General features: G+C 45.6%; 1 protein-coding gene across 4 annotated transcripts in view; it reads left to right on the top strand.

Moving 5' to 3' along the window:
- Window positions 1-6,634, top strand: part of Dglucy (D-glutamate cyclase) — an 84,545-nt gene that overhangs the window by 4,528 nt on the left and 73,383 nt on the right. Inside the window, exon 1 of one of the 4 annotated variants that reach the window (XM_029540721.1) lies at window positions 4,517-4,584. The exons of 2 other annotated variants lie outside the window; for them this stretch is intronic. The gene's annotated coding sequence lies outside the window, so the exon portion shown is untranslated. Of the gene's footprint in view, window positions 1-4,516; window positions 4,585-4,704; window positions 4,772-6,634 lie in introns of those variants that run through there. One more of the 4 variants, XM_029540722.1, reaches the window with a different exon arrangement.

Raw genomic sequence — 6,634 nt, forward strand, 5'->3', positions numbered from 1 at the left:
CTCCCTCCCTCTCTTTCTCCTCCTTCCTCCCTCTCTCTCCCCCTCCCTCCCTCTCTCTCCCTCTTTCTGTTTCACATCAGCTGTGAGGTGCATTTTTCTTCTGTTATGATCCCTCTGGCATGATTTTCTGCCTCTATTCAGGCCCAAAAGACCCCTCTGAAACACTTGAAACTGTGAACCAAAATAAACCTTTCCTCATTATAAATTAATTGATCTCAGATATTTGTTGCAGTAACAGAAAGCTGACCCCCTACAGGCCTTACCTGTCTGTTGGTGGGACTGGCAGAAATGAGGGTCTGATCTTTGCAGTTCTAGAGTTCACTCTCAATCCTTACCCCTAGATTTCAGTAAGTCAAGCCATAGCTTAACTTGGCTCAGTGAAAAAATATAAAGGGATAAATGTGTCAATGTTCTGTTCTCATTGCTGTACAGAACTAAGACTGGAAATGAATACCAACATCTCAGAAGAGCTTAGCTCAGGGCACAGAATGTGCTTTGGTGAATAATATTAACATAGAAAGAAAGAAACATATTTGCAAAGTGCCTACTATGCACCAGACATCTACTACATTAAGTTAAAGCACTGAATTGTGAGCCTTGGTCCTAACGGAGCTTTGCAGAGATATAAACATTAATCTTCTCATCTCGCCCTGATAAGCTCTACAGAGCATGAATGTTTCATTTTTATAGACAAAAAAAAAAAAAAAAAAAACTCTCTCTCTCTCTCTCTCTCTGACACCCTCTTCTGGAGTGTCTGAAGACAGCTATGTGTATAATTACATATAATAAATAAATAAAGCAAAAAAAAAAAAAAAAAAAAGAGGGTAATCTCAGAAAGAAAAGTAGTGGGGTTAAATTGAACCACGTCTGCTTGGTCCTTTGCATCCTAGCACTTTCTGTTATTACATCATCTAGAGCTAGTCACTTTCTTTGTTGAAGATGGACTCTCGAATATGATCTTGTTCTCTCAGCCGAGTACCTGAGCTGTTAAATGTAGTGGGAATTTCTCGTGGCTGTGGTGGTCAGTTTTCTTCTCTATGCTGTAGCCCCCCTCCAACCACTTTTGTCTGCTTACCCTTCCAGTTGAGCCACATCTGGAATACCTCTGCCTGCCCCTTCCCCAGAGCTAACTGTGGTGGAAGAACTCAGTTCATCATGTCCTCTTTGAACTATTAACAGTCCTGGTCCCTAAAGCTGCCTAGAAACACTTCCAGTTGTCCCTCGATAGTTCCCTGTCCCTTGGTGTCAAACCCTTTCTCAAACCTCATTGGCACTGGCACAGAATAGACCCTGACCATTGATGTACCTGAATGACACTGAAGCTGTAGGAAATTAGAGGTATCAAGGCCCTGGCAATCACTCCAACTCCTCTCCATTTATCTTTCTCATATTAAGGAGAGGTGTGAACCTGCCCAGAGCTGCCCAATCTCTCCTGGAACCTTCCTCCACCCATTGCTCCTAGTGCTAAATCCTATCAAAACTCAACCTACTTGGGATTCTCTCTGTGTCTCTGCCTCTCTCTGTGTCTCTGTCTCTGTCTCTGTCTCTGTCTCTGTCTCTGTCTCTCTCTCTCTCTCTCTCTCTCTCTCTCTGTGTGTGTGTGTGTGTGTGTGTGTGTGTAAGAGAGAGAGATTCCCTATGTAGCCCATAATCCTTCATTCTCTGCCTCCTTCTCACATCTGATGTTCATCTTGTTATTTCCCTATTTGCAGCCCATGCATACATGGGGAGGTTGCTTTATGAATGGGAGAGAAATGAACTGTATTTTTTTCAGAAACTGGTCCCTGTCAAAGAGCCCACTGTGTCACACCTTGACAACTCTTCAGCATGCTTCCAACTATTTTTGTTTTATTTCACTTTTTTGGGAGGGGTGGGGGGAAGGGACCGAGGATGACATTGAACTCCTAGTCCTCCTGCCTCCACCTCCCAAGTGCTGGGATTATAGGCGAGCCAACACTTGGCTGTTTCTGACTTTCAAACAGAGCATCACTTGGCTCTGAGAATCATTCTTATAGAGCTACGTAGCCAGCTGGCAGAGAACACCATCTCCTCCCTATACCTCTCCTCTTTGGGATCCCCCATTCATGACATCATTGCCTTTGGTCTGTTGTCAGTTCAGCAGGACTTGGAACTGGAAGAATGAGATAGGTCCTCTGTTGAGCAGCTACTTGGTAAGCATTAGGCTGTTGGACGGTGTGGCTTTCCTCAGCTGTGGGGCTGCTGGGGCTCCTTCCACAGTTCTAACCAAGGGGTTGCCTATACGTCCTTCTGGCTGTAGCATTGTCCACCAGGAAGAACTTTCTGTGCTTCATAGACACCTTCATTGTGAGGTGAAGGTTGTTTTTAGTTATCAAACTTGAAGTTCGGTTACTGCTGGACCTGCTGTCTGGAATGACGGAGTTTCTGTCGCAATGCGATTTAAGCCATAGGGGGTATTTACTGTCTAACAGATGTTTCTAGGCACACCTGTTTGTAGAGTGTGGGGTGTATGGAGACCTGACTTCCCTTTTCCAGTCTAGGTTTTTCTTTCCCTCTTGGCTTCTTCCTCAGATCTGCTATTTCCATGAGGTGACAGAAATAGTCACCGGTAGCCCCTTCTTCCACTGTCGTTACAGATAACAATTTCAAAGACATAGACTATTATTTCCCTAAAGCTACACATAGAATGCTTACATGGGTCATGTGTCCATCCCCTAACAAACAGGCCTGGGACTAAGGGTCAAACTTAGTGGTAAAGCACTTGCTTAGCGTTCAGGAGGCCCTGGGTTCAATCCCTAGCACTGAGGAGTGGGGCACATCAAGTTCATGAGGAAGGGTTATTTCGATTGATCACCTAGGTCTGAAATTCAGAGTCAAGTAACTGTCCCACCAGAGACAGGGAAGAACAGCCTTAAAACCCTTTAGGTGGGGTTGGCAAGATGGCTTAGCAGACAAAGGTGTCTGCCACCAAGCCTGGAAACCGGAGTTTGATCCCTAGGAGGAACCATGTGGTGGAAAGGGAAAATCAACTCCTGAAAGTTATCCTCTGACTTCCACATGTGTACTGCAGTATGTACACACATGTATATACACACACAACACAGACACACACCACAATACATACATACATACATACTTTTTATAACTTTCTGGACATGTAACAGCCACTTTGGGCTACCACATGTCACATGTTACATCACAAACATCAAAAGTGTGTTAGCTAGAAGTTCTGGAAGGCTGAAGATTGACATCTGCGAGTCAGCAGAACCATACACCCTCTGCGGGCTTCTGGAACATTCTTTCCTGACCTGTCTTGGTTTTGGTTGCCCCAGGCTGTCCTTGCTGCCCCACCTCCCCTCCTCTTTCACAAGTCACTCCTTCAGTGTTTCTCCTGTTCTTTGTCAACTCTTTCTTCATAGATGTTGCCACTGGACTTCGGGTCACTCAGTTGACCCACAGTAATCTCATCTTAAGAGTCTTCACGGAATTTTATTTAAAACACCCTTTCCTCATAGAAGGCCGTGTTCAGCTGGGTGTGGTGGCGCACGCCTTTAATCCCAGCACTCGAGAGGCAGAGGCAGGCAGATTTCTGAGTTCGAGGCCAGCCTGGTCTACAGAGTGAGTTCCAGGACAGTCAGGGCTATACAGAGAAACCCTGTCTCGAAAAACAAAAAAGAAGGCCGTGTTCTTAGGTACCGGGAACTCAAGCTTGGATATGTCTTTGGGGAGAGCCTCAAGACAACCCACTACAATGCCGGAAGAAACAGATGGTTTCCAAGTGCCTTTCCTTGACTGCCCACCACCCACCTTTTCTAGCTAAACAATTTTGCAATCGCACTGCCCAACATGATCCAAGCTACAAAGTTAGCTTCTGTATAATTTTTTTGGTCAGGTACGGTTGATCTTAATCTAGCAACTAGTTACCAAGGGCAGATGCAAATGGATGGGGCCTATAGCATAGAGACAAATAAGAGACTGTAATAAAATCCACTGCCTTTGTGGATGGAGGGAGGGGACAGGGCATACTGTCACTTAGCATGTGGTAGGTTGCAGGGGTGTGACAAGGAGCCTCTTAGTGTCTTCTGAACAATATGAGCTCCTTCATCAGCCAGAGGATGCAGGACAGTGCTCTCCAGGAGACTTCTTTTACCTTCACTGGGGACATCAGACAGTGTGTCCCCTCTACAGGATAGTGACTCTAGACTCTATTTGCAGATCTGGGGTTAGCCTCTGTCAGTTGAACGATCTTTTACTGTGGGTTGCTTGACTGGGATACCTCAGGCAAGATAACTCTCTGACACTCTTACACATTTGCAAAGTCATTTTTCTAATAACTCCAAGGGCTGCCGAGCAGAGCCAGAAACCTAGGCAAGTCACACCCTGGAATCTGGACTCTGTCCCTGCCTTGTCTCCTGGCTCCTTTCCTGCCCACTGCCCTCCCCCCAGCCATGTTTCAGGCCGAAGCCTCTTGGCCTCTGCCCTGGACAAGCTGAGCTGAAGGGTGGGGTGGGGTCGATGAAGCTGGCCTTCGTGCTGTCTCCAGTGGACTGCTGCTTGTGACAGGCTCTTCTGAGGGTCGGGGCCGCTGGAGAAGAAGGCCTCCTGGTTTGTGTCCTGTCCTCCACTCCACTGTCCTTCTCCCACCCTTTGCTTGCACTGGGAGCCTGGGACAGAGAAGTAGACTTTTGCAATCCTGAAATGTGATTTCCAAGTTCTTGGTTCAGTTGGTTAACTGGCTCCAGAAAGATAGATGAGCTCCTGGCTGTGGCTCCCTTTCCCCGCCTTCTAGAAGGTCAGCTGGGACTGAGATGTGGGACTCTCTCTCTCTCTCTCTCTCTCTCTCTCTCTCTCTCTCTCTCTCTCTCTCTCTCTCTCAAATTTAATTTTACTTGTGCATACAAGCGTTTTTCACAAATATGTATATACATGTGTGTGTCTGTGTATGTGTGTGTGCATATGCATGTGCAGGTGTTTGTGGGGTCCAATCAACCTCAGATATAGTTCCTCAGAGCACACGGTGCTTTGAGGTGGGGTCTCTCACTGGGATCTGAGACTCACCAGTGACTAGGCTGGCTGGCCCAAAAGTCCCAGGGGTCCTCTTGTCTCAGCCTTCCACCTCTGAGATTACTACCACAAACCAGGCTGTCTTTTCAATCAGGGTCTAGGATTGGACTCAGGCTGAGTCATTTCCCCAGCCCCAAGAATGTTATTTTTCTTATAGAACGTGTTGAAGTAGCCCACATCATACTATCTAGCTGTCTCCTCTTCCTCTTCCTCTTCCTCTTCCTCTTCCTCTTCCTCTTCCTCCTCTTCTTTAGAAATTTACATTTCTAACCTCTCTGCACATGCGTATCAATGGCAGATTTCACAGCAGAGGCTTCAGTTACTTTATAACTGGCAGTTACTGACCAATACAGGTCAGCATGTTAACAGTTCTCTGTGTGAATTCGGAGGCATTGAGCCACAACCAACGCCACCATCTTCCTCCAGAACTTTTTCCTCATCTCAAACTAAAACTCTCCCCTATCCCTGTCCCTTTAGAAGCCACTGGGAACTTACACTCTGATATTTTTGCTATCTTTGTGAACTTAACTCATTCAGATAGTTCATAGAAGTGGAATCGTACAACATTTATCTTACACCTGGCCTCACGTGTAGTGGCTTTCCTAATGCTTCAGGACACATCTGTATTACAGCGTGTGTAAGAAATGTCGTTCCTTTTAGAGGCTGAGTGGTACTGCACTAGAAGTATATAACTATGTGTTTATATACCACCCATCAGTGTTTAGATCGTTTCTGCCTTTGGGCCTTCGTGAATGATGCAGTTAGGAACACTGATGCGTACAAGTGTAGTGGATTTCCTGCCCTGCATCCTTGGTGCACATACCTGAAGTGGCTTGCTGGCTACACTGTTTAGTTGTTTTGGGGATGAGTCATTGGATCCTCGAGGAGGCCCTGCCATTTCATGATCAAAGGATTTCACTTCTCTAAAAATTGGTTAACTCGAGTCTTCTGCTTTTGCTTTGGTGTTTTGCAATAGACTCTCCATCAGGTCCTTGTAGTTTGATTTACACTCTGTAATGCTTTATACCATAAAGCAGTTTTTCTCGGGCTGTAGGTCTTTAGCCCTTTGGGGGTTAATGACCCTTTCATAGAGGTCACCTAAGACTATCCAAGCTGGCAGTGGTGGTGCACGTTTTTAATCCCAGCACTTGGGAGGCAGAGGCAGGTGGATTTCTGAGTTCAAGGCCAGCCTGATCTACAAAATGAGTTCCAGGACAGCCAGGGCTATACAGGGAAACCCTGTCTCGAAAAAAAAAAAACAAACCAAACAAACAAAAAAACTATCCAAAAATACAGATATCTACATTACAGTTCATGACAGTAGTAAAATGACAGTTATGGAGTAGCAGTGAAACTAATTTTATGGTGGTAGTGATGTGAGATGGGGCGGTCACCACAACATGAAGATCACAGTGTGAGGAAGGTGGAAAACCACTGCTTTACAGTGTCAGCCTCTTTTTCTAGTTCATTGCTCATTTGTACATTTCCTTTGGAGAAAGAGCTATTTGAGCCCCTTGCCCATAGGTTAATTGGATTATTGATTTGTTGCTGTTGAGTGGTGAGTTTACATTGCTCATTCTTTTTTTTTTTT

This window comes from Mus pahari, chromosome 7, assembly GCF_900095145.1.
Source record: "Mus pahari chromosome 7, PAHARI_EIJ_v1.1, whole genome shotgun sequence".
NCBI classification, from domain to species: Eukaryota; Metazoa; Chordata; class Mammalia; order Rodentia; family Muridae; genus Mus; species Mus pahari.